Here is a 15,193-nt window from a genome sequence, read left to right as displayed (position 1 = left end):
TAATCACCGGACATTGTAAATCCTCACAGGGCCTACATGATGGAATAGAGGAGAGTATGGGCCATGATGTGAACCAATGTATATGAGGTGCAGAGGTGCCCAAAGATGTACTTACCAAATCCAATGGATGTGTCATGATGATGGGAGGGAGTGTTGCTGGGGGGGGGGGGGGAGAGGTGGGGTGGGGGGGTGGGGTTGAATGGGACCTCACATATATATTTTTAATGTAATATTATTACAAAGTCAATAAAAAATAAAAAAATTAATAAAAAAAAAAAAATAAAGGTAACCAAACCATGCAATATGAGGAATACTAGAAAGACTTAGGGATGATTAGAAGAAGAAAACCATTAATTTAAATCAAATAGCTATTTTCAGTTTATCTGAAAGGCTGACCAGTGGAAGCTAGAGTATGTTAAATTTGATAGTTCTAAAGGACAGAAATAAAACCAATTGGAGAAAGAAACTTGACAGCAGCTTTTGATTCAAATCAACAAATACTTTCTAAAACGGCCGCCCCAAAATAGAATTGTAGTTGCCTGGCTTTGTGAAGCAACAGCAGAATTTATGGGAAAATATTGGAGAAGTAGAGGGTTTGCATGTTAAGTGAGGGGTTCGACTAAATGAGATTTAGTTTTCCACATCCTTAGCTTCTGTTATTCTAGCTTGTGGTTGTGTGGGGGATATTTAAGGAGAAGACAGAGCATCTGAGGAACCAATAAGGAGGCTATTGTGAGACTCAAGACAAAAGAGGATGAAGACTTATATAATTTTATTAGAAAAAGATAATCATAATAGTTAACACTCCTTATAGCACTATGTAACCAGCACAGTTGTAAGCACTTTATACATATTCACTTATTTGATCCTTACAGCAACCCCATTTTATAGAACAGAAAGCAAAGCACAGAAAGATTAAGCAATTTGCCCAAGGTCACAGAGTTAATCAGTGGCTGAGCTAGGACACCAGTGCAGGACATCAAGCTGCAGTGCCCAGAATCTTAACCACTATGTTATACTGGCTCTCTCTCTCTCTTTCTCTCTCTCTCTCTCACTCTCTCTCTCTCTCTCTCTTTCTCTCTCTCTCTCTCTCTCTCAGAAATACAAAAATACAAGACGTGTTGAAAACAAGAATTGAAGGACCTGATTAGATCTGAGCATAAGGAAAGAGGAAGGTAAAACAAAATTGCTGAGTTTCCTAGCCTTGGAAATCAGAAATATTACTGAGGTATTAGCAAAAATAGTGAAATCAGGGGAAACAACTGATTTGTGAGTAGAGATAAAGAGTTATGTTATAAACCTGTTCAGTTTAATATGCTGATGGCCTAACCAGGTAGAAATATGTTGCATGTTATTTGTGAAATTGAAGAAAGTCAAGTATTTTAACTATGTCTACAAATAGTTAGATTAATATCCTACCTAGCCATAGTTTCCATATAGTACAATGCAACCTCACTGGAATGTTGATATTATGGGACAAGAATAGATATGATGTAAAATTATTTATTACATTTTCAATCCTTAGAGAAGTGGGTATGGCAGCTTTTAGGAAACATATAAAATATGTCTCTTAAACTTCAGATGACACTAATAACCATATAGCCTTTTAAACATTTTCATGTTTGCCATAGAGTGAAATCATAATTTTAAAAAGTTAAATGTATTGCATGGCACTAAACTGTGCATTCAAACACTATATAATGACATTTTTATTCCTTGTCCTTTGTTTTCATCATGCTGAGGATTTTGTTCACTAGATTATATACATTTCATTTCTCTCCATCATATGTATTTATAGGTGTAAAAATAAATCATAAGTCTATGGTCTGGTGGACAATGACGGGAGCTTTGTAAATATTTATGATGCCCTTGCCCAGTTCTTTGATAAAAAGCTGTTTTCCTTTTTTCCTGTGTGATACCTTGAACATATCTACTGTATTAAGGACACAGGAACCTACTACAGTTGCAGAGGTTACTAGATGACTGCTATAATTGTCTCTCTCATGGACTCAAATTAGACTTCAATTCCTAAGTTATGAAGAGCCCTTAACAAGAGTGCTGAATGGGGGAAAAACAGCTGTTTTTCATTTGGAGTGTATTTTTCAGTCTGCCTGAAGTGTCCTTGCAACAAACAACCTTGGCTTCCCTAATGAAGTATACTCCCAACTGTGTTTGGGGGGTACATGTGTCTTTGAAGAGAAGATCTCTCAACCTATTGGTTATAGATCTTCATGGGACATGGACACTTCTTTGCTAAATTCTGAGGCTTATTGCATTAAAAAAAATAACACCATGGGAAGTAGACTTGGCCCAATGGATAGGGCTTCCACCTACCACATAGGAGGTCTGTGGTTCAAACCCCGGGCCTCCTTGACCTGTGTGGAGCTGGCCCATGTGCAGTGCTGATGCACACAAGGAGTGCTGTGCCACACAGGGGTGCCCCCACGTAGGGGAGCCCCACGTGCAAGGACTGGGCCCAGTAAGGAGAGCCACCAGCACAAAAGAAAGTGCAGCCTGCCCAGGAATGGCGCTGTATACATGGAGAGCTGACACAGCAAGATGACGCAACAAAAAGATACACAGATTCCCGGTGCATCTGATAAGGATAGAAGCGGTCACAGAAGAACACGTAGACACAAAGAGCAGACAACTGGGGTGGGGGGGAAGGGGAGAGAAATAAATAAAAAATAAATCTTAAAAAAAAATAACACCATGCAGAAACTTTAGATATGCATAAAGGGGATTAAAGAAAATTGATTTTTGGGGGTAGGAGAAGTAATGTCAGATTTTTGAAGAAGGAAAAGCACATTGAATATCATTCAGGGATGGGAGATAAAGTGTAATTTTAGCATTAATCCAAATCATGCCAAAATTGCACTAAACTTTATATGTGAAGAGTAACTTCCTTTTTTTTGTGTTGTAACTTATACAAACTAAAAATTTTCCTTTTTATTACAGCAGTTGTAAGTTTACAGAACAATCATGCAAAATATACAAAGTTCCCATATAACTTGCTCTCATACATTCAGTTTTCCCTCTTAGTAACATTTTGCACTAGTGTGGAATTTTTGTTACAGTTGATAAAACAATATTACTATAATTTTGCTTTTAACTTTAACCCATTCTTTTTTTTTAGGCTTTTGATGGGCTTTAATAATTGCTTGCACTCATATAATAATCATCCATAACAAGATATAGAACACTTCTCTCAATCTAGAAAGTACCCTCAAGTTTCAACCAAATCTTTATCCAGCCAAAGGCAATAATGATGTAGAGTATTATGAACCTGAGAGCAATGATGATCTTTCTAGTGAAAGATGGAATCCATAATTAGTTATATGTTATAAAACCAAAAGTACATAGAGAGAATCTAGTGCATATGGGAATATAAAAAGACTATCTGAGGAAATGTATATTTTAAACACTTAGGATATCAAAAAAAAGAGCTACCCATAAATAAGTTAACTATTGATTTGAAAATGGAATTTTAAAAATTCAAGTCAAAACCCAATACTGTGAGTAAGGGTAATAATATATATAATAATATAATAATATATATGTTTGTGCATTTTGCTTTGTCATTCAGGTTCCTGAGTCCTAGCTGGATTTTTTATATCTTTTTATCGATCAATTCTACTATCTGTTTGATTTCTGATGTACTGTCTTCCACATCACTAATTCTCTGGTCTGCCTCCTCTAATCTGCTGTTACTTGCTTTGAGTGTATTTTTGATTTCTTGAACTGTGGTGTTCATTCCTATCATATCTGTTATCTTTTTGCGTATGTCTGCAATTTCCCCTCCAAGTGTTGTCTTCATATTGTTAACCTCTTCCTTTACTTCATTAAATTTGTCTGTGATATATGTCCTGAGATCTTTAATTACTTGTGCGAAGTTCTGCTCCCCTTCCTGGTTTTTAGTTTGTTCATTGGATTCAGCCATGTTTTCCTGATTACTGGTTTGGTTTGTAGATTTTTGTTTCTGTCTGGTCATCATTTTATCTTGACGGGTTTAATCAGTTCCTTAGCTTCTTTTTCTAGTCTTGGGGATTAATCAGCTGTTGTTTTTGTGTAAGTGTTATATCTTCTCTTTGTTACTTTGTTCTTCTTATTCTAATATCTTATTGCTGGCTGAGTTCACTTTGAAGGAAAGTATTAGGGCCAGGGAAAGGCAATTGTGTAAGCAAGGAAAATGTGTAAAGTAGTATTGGTAATAAATGTTAACAGAGCAACAATATGAGATCTGGGAGGATGGATATTAGATTCATGTAAGTTGTGTAGAGTTATGGCAGTAGGTAGAGTACCTATAATGAGGTAGTCAGCTGAATATGGGAGGAATATGGTATGAATTAAAAAGCTAATGTTTTCGTGAGAGAGGGAAAGAGAAAAGAAAGGCAGTAGTTTCAAGAGTGGATAAAAGACAGAAAACAAAACAAAGATTTTAGAAATTAAGAGACACTTTGGGGATCAAAGAAAGGGAGTTGGAATATAGGAGAGACAGTAGATGATGGAGGATATCAAGATGTAGGGGAAAGGGGATAGTGTAGGTAGCCAAAATCAATTCACACAGAAATGAGGCAACGGAGGTTGAGGAAACCCAGCAAATGTGAGGTGTTCCCTGCAGCACCTATTGTATAATTAAGATAAAATAAAATAAGAAGAAAATGAGAGACAAGAGAGGGAAAAAAAAGAAGAAAGAAAGAAAGAAAAAGGGGGTGGGTAAAGGTAGGGGAACAAGTAAGGAAAAGAAAAAAAGATATAGAACAACCACAACAGCAACAACAAAGAACCCTCCTAAATAACTGAAAAAAAAAAGACTTTGGGGGATACGATGGGAGAAATGACTAGGAGATAATGCAATGTTAGCAATCAGGACAATACAAAATAAAAAATAAAATAAAAAAACAGAAAAGAAAAAACGCAAACGTTGAGGGCTAGGACATTCAAGGTCCTCAGATGGACCTCAGGGCATGATGGATTCAGGGATGGAATGTCTGTGATATTGCAGACTCAAGAGGTGTGAGTCTCTGGGGTGTGGGCCACCAGGGTTTAGGGGACTCAGACCTGGCAACCTCAAATCTGGTTAACAGGGAGCCTGGGAGCACCAGCAGTGCAACACAGCCTTCAGGGATCCCCGCAGCTGGGTGCCAGCCCTATGGGGGAGGTCACATCCACAAACTCTGACCTATGTGTCAGAACCCCGCAATTCACCCTCTCACTCGGGTCTCTTCTGTGGCTGTATCACCAATTCGACTTCAGGACACCTCCTGCCCTGTAAGCCCCCGAAACGGCCACCTGGGGGCGCCTTTACACTGCAGCCAATTTAATGACGCTGCAGATCAGTAGCCAGGCCCAGGGGGTGGGGCTCCAGCCGGAAACGCCGATATCAGAGTCCGAAACCGAAATTCCCACGCTTTGCAAAATATTCCCCTAATTGGCTTCCAGATGTCTCCCACCCTGCCAGTCCCTGAACCAGCCTCCTGGAGACGTCTCTTTATTGTGAGCAATTTAAGGCCACTGCAGATCGGCAGCCAGCCTTGGGGGCGAGACTGTAGCCGGAAGTGCTATTATCGCACTCAAAAATTCCCCACCTCGCAATAAAAGTCCCGTTTGTCTCCCCAAATCGGTCTTCAAAGGTCTCCTGCCCTGTTAGCCCCCCAATAGCCCTCTCAGGGCTTATGAATTCCGCAGTACTGCAGAGCCTCCAGGAATCACTGCAGCAGCAATGGTGCTGCGGCTCCGCCCACCCCAGGAGGGAGCATCCCGCCGCACAGCCCCCACCTCCGTGTAATAGAGCCTCAATTTTTTCTTATACACGAATTTTCTCTGTTACCTTCCCACCAAATCGATGTCCAGACACCTCCTGCCCTGCAAAATCCCGAAACAGCCTGGTCCTGAAGAATTTCCAATGCTGCCCAGCCACTTCTTTTCAGGAGAGATTATCAGGTGCGCTCACTCAGCCACCTTCTTGCCCCGCCCCCACTACCATCCATTAATAAAACATTTCCATCATTCCAAAAGGAACCCTGTACATTTTAAGCCTTAACTTCCCATTCTCTATCTCCATGTCATCCCCTGGTAACCTATGTTTTATATTACAACTCTATGAGTTTGCTTATTCAAATTATTTAAAATCAATGAGATCATGCACTATTTGTCCATATGTATCTGGCTTATGTCACTCAGCATGATATCTTCTAGGTTTATCTATATAATCACTTGTATCAGGACTTAATTCCTTTTTACAGCTGAATAATATTCCTCTGTATTTATATACCGTATTTTATTTATCCATTCACAGATGATGGACACTTGGCTTGCTTCTATATTTTTGGCAATTGGGAATAATGCCACTAATAACACTGGTGTGCAAATATCTGTTTGAGCCTTGATTTCAGTTCCTTTGGGTATATACCTAGTAGAGAGAATGCTGGGTCTTATAGTAATTCTATCCTTAAATCTCTGTGGAACCACCAAACTGTCTTCCTCTAGGGCTTCACCATTTTATATTGCCACCAATAATGAATGAGTATTCCTATTTCTCCATATCTTTTCCAACACTTGTTGTATTCTGTTTATTTAATAGCAGTCTTTCTATTTGGTGTGAAAGAGTACCTGATTATGGTTTTGATTTACATTCCTATGGTGCCTAATGACATTGAATATCTGTTCATGTATTTATTAGTCTTTATTAGTCACTTGTTTATCTTTTTCAGAGAAATGTCTATTCAAGTATTTTCTCATTTTTAATTGGGCTGTAGGTCTTTTTGTTTTGGAGTTGTAGGCTTTTTTATATGTTCTGAATATTAAACCCTTATCAGAAATATGGTTTGTGATATTTTCTCCTATTCAGTAGGATATCTTTCAAATTTCATTACAAAGTCATTTGATATACATTTTTTAAAATGTAGTCCCATTTCTCTATTTTTTCTTTTGTTGCTTGTTCTTTTCTTGTAAAGTCTAAGAAATCACTGCCTAACACAATGTCCTGAAGTTGCTTCCATGTAGAATTTTGTAATTCTAGCTCTTAAAAATAGGTCTTTGACCTATTTAAGGTCATTTTTATATATATTGTGATGTAGTGGTCTATTTACATTCTCTTGTATATGGATGTCTTGTTCTCCCAGCAATATATGTTGAAGGGACCATTTTTTTTCCCATTAGAGAAGTCTTGGTATTCTTGTAAAAAGTCAGTTGGCCAAATATGAACACTAAACTTTATTCCATTGGTTTATTTATCTGTCCTTGTATCATTACCACACTATTCTGAGTACTGTAGCTTTGTAACAAATTTTAAAATCAGAAAATGTGAGTTCTCCAACTTTGTTCCTCCTTTCAAAGATGGTTTTGGCTATTTGGAGCCACTTACTCAGTCATATGAATTTGATGATTGGCTTTTTCACTTTTGTGAAGAAGTATGTTGTAATTATGATGAGAATTGCATTGAATCTATATGTCACTTTGGATAAAACTGACATTGTAACAATATTTAGTCTTCCTTTTTAAAATAAAATTATATTGAAGTATTTCATTCATACATGAATATTCATAAACAATAAATGTATAGTAAAAGATGTTAACTTACAAAGCAAACATGAATATCGTTATATAGGGCATCACACCACCATGCATATCTTGCATTGTTGTGAAACATGTTGCAAATTTTTGAAAGAGTGTCATCGAAATTTTACTGCTAAGTATAGCTAATATTTTACATTTGATGTATTTTCCTCCCAATCCACCTGGTTATTAACACCCAGTCTTAGTATTATATATTTGTAGTAATTAATGAAAGAATGTTTACCTATTTCTATAACCACAGTCCATCTTCCACCACAAGATTCCCTGTGTTACACAGCTCCATGCTTTGTACAATCCATTCAGAGTGTATACTCAGTGGCTCTCATTTTTCATCACAGAGTAGTGCTGTTATCACCTCAGTCAATTTTAGAGTGTTTCATTACTCCAAAAGGAAAAATCCCATAGTCCTTTTTACCACCATATTATTGTCCCTTAGAATTGATATAAAATCTCTTCCCCATTGCTGAAAATATAGTGCATTACTGTTAACTATCGATTTTCCAGTGCATTACCATATCTCTAACAATTTATAAAAGAGAATTCTTATATTTTTACTATTAACCACAATCCAAAATCACTGTTACACATTCTCTAGATTATTCTCTAGTTTCCTTTCAATTGACATTTACATCCACAGACTACTCTCTTCAACCACAATCCCATTTATAAATTAGTAGTGTTTAGTTATAAAAATTATAATGTGTTACCATCGACTCTATTCATTTTCACACTTTTCTAATAAACCTTATTAAATATTCTACATATATTAAGCATCACCTCTCATTCTCAAACCACATTCTATCTCCTAGTAACCTACTCTAGAATTTAACTCCATGAATTTACTCATTGTATTTGTTCACATTAATGAGATGATACAATTTTAGTCCTTTTCTGTCTTGCTTATTTCACTCAACATAATATCCTCCCATTTCATCCATGTTGTCATATGCATCCTGATTTCATTTCTTCTTACAGCTGAAAAGTATTCCATTGTATAATATGTCTATACCATTCATAGGTTGATGGACACTTGGGCTGGTTCCATATTTTAGCAATTCTGAGTAATGATACTATGAACACCAGCTGGCAAATGTCAATTCATATCCTTCCTTTCTGTTCTTCTTAATACATTCCTAGTAAGGGAATTACTGGATCATACAACAGTTCAACATACAGCTTCTTGAGGTACTGCCAAATCGTTTTTCACAAAGTCTGTACCATTGTACATTCCCACCAATGGTGAATGAGTGGTCCTGTTTCTCCATATCCTTTCCAGGACTTGTAGTTTTCTATTTTTTTTTTTTAAAATAATGACCATTCTATAAGGTGTGAAATGGTATCTCATTATAGTTTTGATCTGCATTTCCCTAATAACTAGTGATGTTGAGTATTTTTTCATGTGCATTTTTCCATTTGTATTTCCTCTTTGGAGAAATGTCTATTCAAGTCTCTTGCCCATTTTTTAATTAGCTTGCTTGTCTTCTTATGATTGATCTGTATGATCTCTTTATTTAACATGGATATCAAACCCTTTTGGGATATTTGGTTCCAAATATTTTCTCCCATTAAGTAGTTTGCCTTTTACTTTCTTAAAGTTTGTTGAAGACCAAAAGTATTTAATTTTGAGGAGGTCCAATTTATCTGTTTTTACTTTCATACTCATACTTAGGGGTAAGGTTTGTCTTCTCATGGCCCACTGGGTGGACTGGGGGAGAGTGTAAACTATAATGTGGACCATTGACCATGTGGTGCATCAGTGCTCAGAGATGTATTCACCAAGTGCAATGAATGTCCCATGATGATGGAGGAGGTTGTGGTTATGGGAGGAGTGGGGTGAGGGTGGTGGAGGGTATATGGAGACCACATATTTTGTGAAGTAACATGAAAAAATAATAAATAAAGACAAAAATTAAAATAATAACAAACAGACTATACACACACACACATACACACAGAAGTGAAAAGATACTGTGATCTATTGCAAGATCTTGAAGATGTTTTCCTACATTTCCTTCCAGGAATTTTATGGTTGTTGCTTTTATATTTAGGTCGTTGATCTATTTTGAGTTAGTTTTTATAAAAGGTGTGAGACTGGGATCCTCTTTCTTTCTTTTGGACATGGATATCCAGTTCTCAGCACCATTAATTAAAAAGAATGTGCTGGCCCAGATGGTAGGAACTGACAGCCTTGTCAAAAATCATTTGACCATAGATGTGAGGATCTGAGTTCTTGATTTGGTTCCATTGGTTAATCTGTCTATATTTATGCCAGCACCATGCTGTATTTACCACTAAGTAATATGCTTCAAAGTCATGAACTTTAATTTCGTTAAGTCTACCAATTTTGTTCTTTTTAAAGACATTTTTGGCTATTTGGGGCCCCTTATCTTTCCAAATAAATTTGATTATTATTTTTTTGACTTCTGCAAAAATGGCTGTTGGGTTTTTTACTGGGATTGCATTGAAATTGTAAATCAGTTTGGGTCAAATTGACATCTTAATGATATTTAGTCTTCCAGTCCATGAACAACAAATGCCATTCCATTTATTTAATTCTTCTTTGTTTTCTTTTAGCAATGTTTTATAACTTTCTGAATACAGTTCCTTTATGCCCTGGGTTAAGTTTATTCCAAAATAGTTTGATTCTTATAGTCACTATTATAAATGGAATTTTTTACTGTCTTTTTCCTCAGATTACTCATCAGTAGTGAAACTGCTGATTTTAGCATATTATTCTTGTATGCTGCCACTTTGCTGAAATCTTTATTTAGTTCTAGTAGGTTTGTGGTGAATTTTTTCCAGGATTTTTGAGGTATAGGATCATGTAAGCAAATAGGGAAAGTTTTACTTCATCCTTTCCTGTTTGGATGCCATTTATTTCTTTTTCTTGCCTAATTGCTCTAGCTAGAAATACTACCACAATATTGAATAAAAATGGTGACAATGGGCATCCTTGTCTTGTTCCTGAACTCAGCGGCAAAGCTTTCAGTCTTTCACTGTTGAATACAGTGCTAGCTGTAGGTTTTCATATGTGCACTTTACCATGTTGAGAAAGCTTCCTTCTACTCCTATCTTTTGGAGTTTTTTTTTGAAGAAAGAATGATGTATTTTGTCAAATGCCCTGCATCAAATGTGAAGATAATGTGATTTTTCTTCAATTATTAATGTGGTTTATTACACTCACTGATTTTCTTGTGTTGAACAACCCTTTCACCTCTTGGTAAAAATCATTTGATCTTGGTATATAATTCTTTTAATGTGCTTTTGGATTTGGTTTGCAAGTGTTTTGGTGAGGATGTTTGCATCTATATTCATTAGATATATTCATCTGTAATTTTCTTCTTTTTGTAATATCTTTATCTGGTTTTGGTATTAGGGTCATGTTGTCTTCATAGAATGAGTTTGTTAGTTTTCCTTCCTGTTCAATTTTTTGGAAGAGCTTGAGCAAGATTGGTGTTTGATCACCTTTGAATGATTGGTAAAATTCACTTGTGAAGCCATTTGGTCCTGAGCCTTTATCTTTGGGAAGTTTTTGATGATGGTTTCAGTCTCTTTATTTGTGACTGGTTCATTGTGGTCTTCCATACATTCCATGGACAGTGTAGGTTGTTCATGTATTTCTAGGAATTGACCCATTTTGTTTATGTTATCTATTTGTTGGCATATTGTTGTTCATAGCATCCTCTTATGAGCTCTCTTATTTCTTCAGGGTCTGTAGTAATGTCTCCCCTCTCATTTCCAATTTTATTTATTGCATCTTTTCTCTTTTATTTTTTGTCAGTCTAGCTAAGAGTTTGTCGATTTTCTTGATTTCTCAAAGAACCAAGTTTTGGTTTTCTTGATTCTCTACATTATTTTTTCTCTCAATTTCATTTTTTTCTGCTCTGATCTTTACTATTTTTTTTCTTTCAGTTTGGTTTGGTATTAATTTACTGTTCTTTTTCTAGTTCCTCCAGGTGTGCAGTTAGTTCTTCAAATTTAGGACTTTCTTATTTTTTTAAACAAATCAATTTTATTGATACATATTAATAAAATATACAATTCATCCAAAATGTACAATCAGTGGTATTTGGTATAATCATAAATTTGTGCATTCATCACTTCAATCATTAGAGAATTTTAATTATTTCAATAATAATATTTTTTTAGGAGAAATGAGTTTATATGGCTACGAGTTTCTAAAAAAGAGTCTGGAGGCTGGCAGAAGGTTTGCCCTCATGCACAACTGAGCAGAGTCAGAGAGACAGATAAAGCAGATACAACCCCCAGATATTGGTTCCTTTGAGGGCTAAAGAGACCCACGGGAGTTATGGTCAGGGCCGATGGGGTTAACTACCAGGGCAGATGGCCCCTCTTTGGAAATGGTGTTTATGTGTGATGAATCTGGACTCAGATGGGATCTCCCTTCATAAGACTTTCATGCCAATGTGCTGGAGGTGCAGTTAATGTTGGGGTTTAAGATATATTTAGGGGATTTGAATCTCTGGACTGACAATGTGATAGCCAGATCCTGAGCCTCAACAGACTCCAGCACCTACAATCTGATTTATTGGACTTACCACACTCAGCTAAGATGGAGTTGAAGAAGGACAACCACCACACCATGGAGCCTAGAGTGATTACAACTGAAAATGGGAGGATTGCATCCAGCATCCAGGTGGAATCTGACCCTCCTCTTGACATAGAGGTGCAATGGACACAACCAATCCAATGTCCACATAGAAGAGGTGGCATTGGAATGGGAAAAGTGGACATAGTGGACGAAGGGTATGGGGAAAGGCAGGAAGAGATGAGAGGTGGAGGCGTCTTTGGGACATGGAGCGGCCCTGGATGGTACTTCAGAGGCAATCACCGGACATTGTAAATCCCCACAGGGCCCACTGGATGGAATGGAGGAGAGTATGGGCTATGATGTGAACCAATGTATATGAGGTGCAGAGGTGCCCAAAGATGTACTTACCAAATCCAATGGATGTGTCATGATGATGGGAACGAGTGTTGTTGGGGGGGGGGAGAGGGGGGGTGGGGGGATGGGGTTGAATGGGACCTCACATATATATTTTTAATGTAATATTATTACAAAGTCAATAAAAAATAAAAAATTAAAAAAAAATAATATTTTTTTAAAAAACAAGAAAATTCTTCACACCTCAATCTCTCTATGCTTCCCCTGCTGTACATAGTAGCTATTTCTGGCTATTCTTGCACAATTATTTATGTGTTTATTCAGTAATTTTATTGAGACATATTCATATACCATATCATCTATCCAAAGCATATAATCAATGGCTTTTAGTATAATCACAACTTTTTACATTCGTCATCTCAAAAATTTTACAAAAATTCCATTACTCCAAAAAAAGACTTCAAGCCCTTAGCGTTCTTTCCTCAGCCCTACAAACCACTAATCTAAATTCATCTTTATAAATTGATTTATATTTATATTTTATATAAATGAAATTATGAAATATATAATCTCTAGGTCAGATCTCCTTTACTTAAGGTAGTGTTATTTTTTTGGTCTGAAATGAACATTTTGTAGTATTAACCTACATTTGTTCAACCTCAAAGAAAAATGGTCTTATATATGCAATTTTTCCCATATTCATATTTCACATAAAATATTTATATTTCACGTAATATATTTAGTTCATAATAGTGCAATCATACAATATTTGTCCTTTAGTGTCTGGCTTGCACCACTCATCATGATGTAGTCCAGGTTAATTCATTTGTCATATGTTTCATGACTTCATTGCTTCTTACCACTGCATAATATTCCATTGTGTGTGTACTCCACAATTTGTTTATCTATTCATTAAGTAGATGGACACCTGGATTGTTTCCAACTTTTAGCTATCGTAAATAATGCTGCTATGAACATCAGTGTGCAGATGTCTATATATGTCACTGCTTTCAGTTCTTCTGGGTATATATATACCTAGCAATTGTGTTGGCAGGTCACGTGGAAAGTCTATATTCAATTTCTTTATGAACTGCTAAACTGTCCTCCACAGTGGCTGTACCATTCTAATTTCCTAACAACAGTGAATAAGCATTCTTATCTCTCCACATCCTCTCCAACATTTACAGTTCTGAGACTTTTTAATAGCAGCCAGTATAATAGGTATGAAATGATATCACATGGAAGTTTTGATAAGTCTTCTGCTCATTTTTAAATTGGATAATATGCCTTTTTATTGTTGAGTTGTATGATCTCCTTATATGTCATGGCTATTACACCTTTATCAGATATATGATTGCCAAATATTTTCTCCCATTGACTTGGCTGTTTTTTCACCCTTTTGACAAAGTCTGTTCAGTTACAAAAAAGTGTTGAATTTTTTTTCTCTGTTGCTCATGCTATGGGTGTAAGTTTTAAGAAATTACTGCCTATCACAACATCTTGAAGATGTTTTCCTACATTTTCTTCTAGGAGTTTACTTTTCTAATTTTTTACTCTAAAAAATATTTAGATTACATAAATATTACATTAAAAAATAGGGGATTCCCATATGCCTTGCTCCCCACACCTCTCACATTTACCCCCATTAACGATATCCTTCATTAGTGTAGTACATTCTTTGCAATTGATGAACACATTTTGGAGTATTGCCACTAAGCAATCATTATAGTTTACATTATAGTTACCACTCTCCCATACAATTCTATAGGTTATGACATGATATATAATGGCCCATATCTGTCATTTCACTGTCATTCAGGATAATTCCCAAGTCCCAAAATGCCCCCAAACACATCTGTTTTCCCTCTTCCTGTTCTCAGAATCTCCGGGGGACACTGCCTCCACATCAATGATATAAGTTCTTCCATTATTAGAATCACAATAAATCTATAGTAGAATATCAGTAAGTCCACTCTAGTCCATAGTTCATTCCCCAGTCCTGAGGATTCTGGGATGGTGATGCCCACTCGACCTCTAATTGAGAGGGGGCTTCAGTCCCATATAACCAATGGATGGGACTCTCTTGCTTGCAGTTGTAGGCTTTCTTGGTTCCTTGGTATAGAGGTTGTCCATCATCACCTCCTTGTCAGTTGTCCTGGGTGAGTTCAATGTAATGGAGAGTAGGCGTTGCAACTCCATTGAGGCTCAGGGTCCAGCTGGCACATGGGCAGTCCAAAGATTTAAATCTCTTGGACATACACTTATCAACTCCAGCACCAAATATAGGTTCAAGTAGAAGGGACTAAAGAGCCATGTGTAGGGAAACCACAACTAAGTCTAATTCTTTCACATTGGGAAGCACAAAGCCCAAAGTAGGGCCCACTGGCAAGGCACCAAACTCATGAGCTATTGGCCTTGATCATCATGCCTGGGTGTCTCCAGAGCCCTCAGGAGACCCACTATTAGGGATAGTGTCTAATTTGGCTGTGAAAGAGATCCTGCTGAGATGTGTGTAATTGTAACCTCTAGACTGACTTCCTGACTCACTTTGAAGTCTCTTAGTCATATAAACTCATTTGTCTTTATCTTTTCCCCCTTTTGGTCAAGGTTTTTTTTTGTTTCCAGTCACACTGCTAGTTGGTTCTTGGTAATAATCTCTTGGTGCCAGTGAAAACAATCTCTGGAAGTCATGTCCCAAGCTGGGGAAAA

The 15,193-nt window shown here is 36.7% G+C and overlaps 1 protein-coding gene across 1 annotated transcript in view; it reads left to right on the top strand.

Annotated features, from left to right (window-relative positions):
• The window catches only part of TENM1 (teneurin transmembrane protein 1), a 1,381,582-nt gene that overhangs the window by 1,030,539 nt on the left and 335,850 nt on the right, over positions 1-15,193 (top strand). The gene's annotated exons all lie outside the window — the stretch shown is intronic.

The sequence above is a fragment of the Dasypus novemcinctus genome, chromosome X, assembly GCF_030445035.2.
Source record: "Dasypus novemcinctus isolate mDasNov1 chromosome X, mDasNov1.1.hap2, whole genome shotgun sequence".
Classification (NCBI taxonomy): domain Eukaryota; kingdom Metazoa; phylum Chordata; class Mammalia; order Cingulata; family Dasypodidae; genus Dasypus; species Dasypus novemcinctus.
The sequence above is the reverse complement of the archived record's forward strand: the minus strand, read 5'-3'. Positions and strand labels throughout refer to the sequence as shown.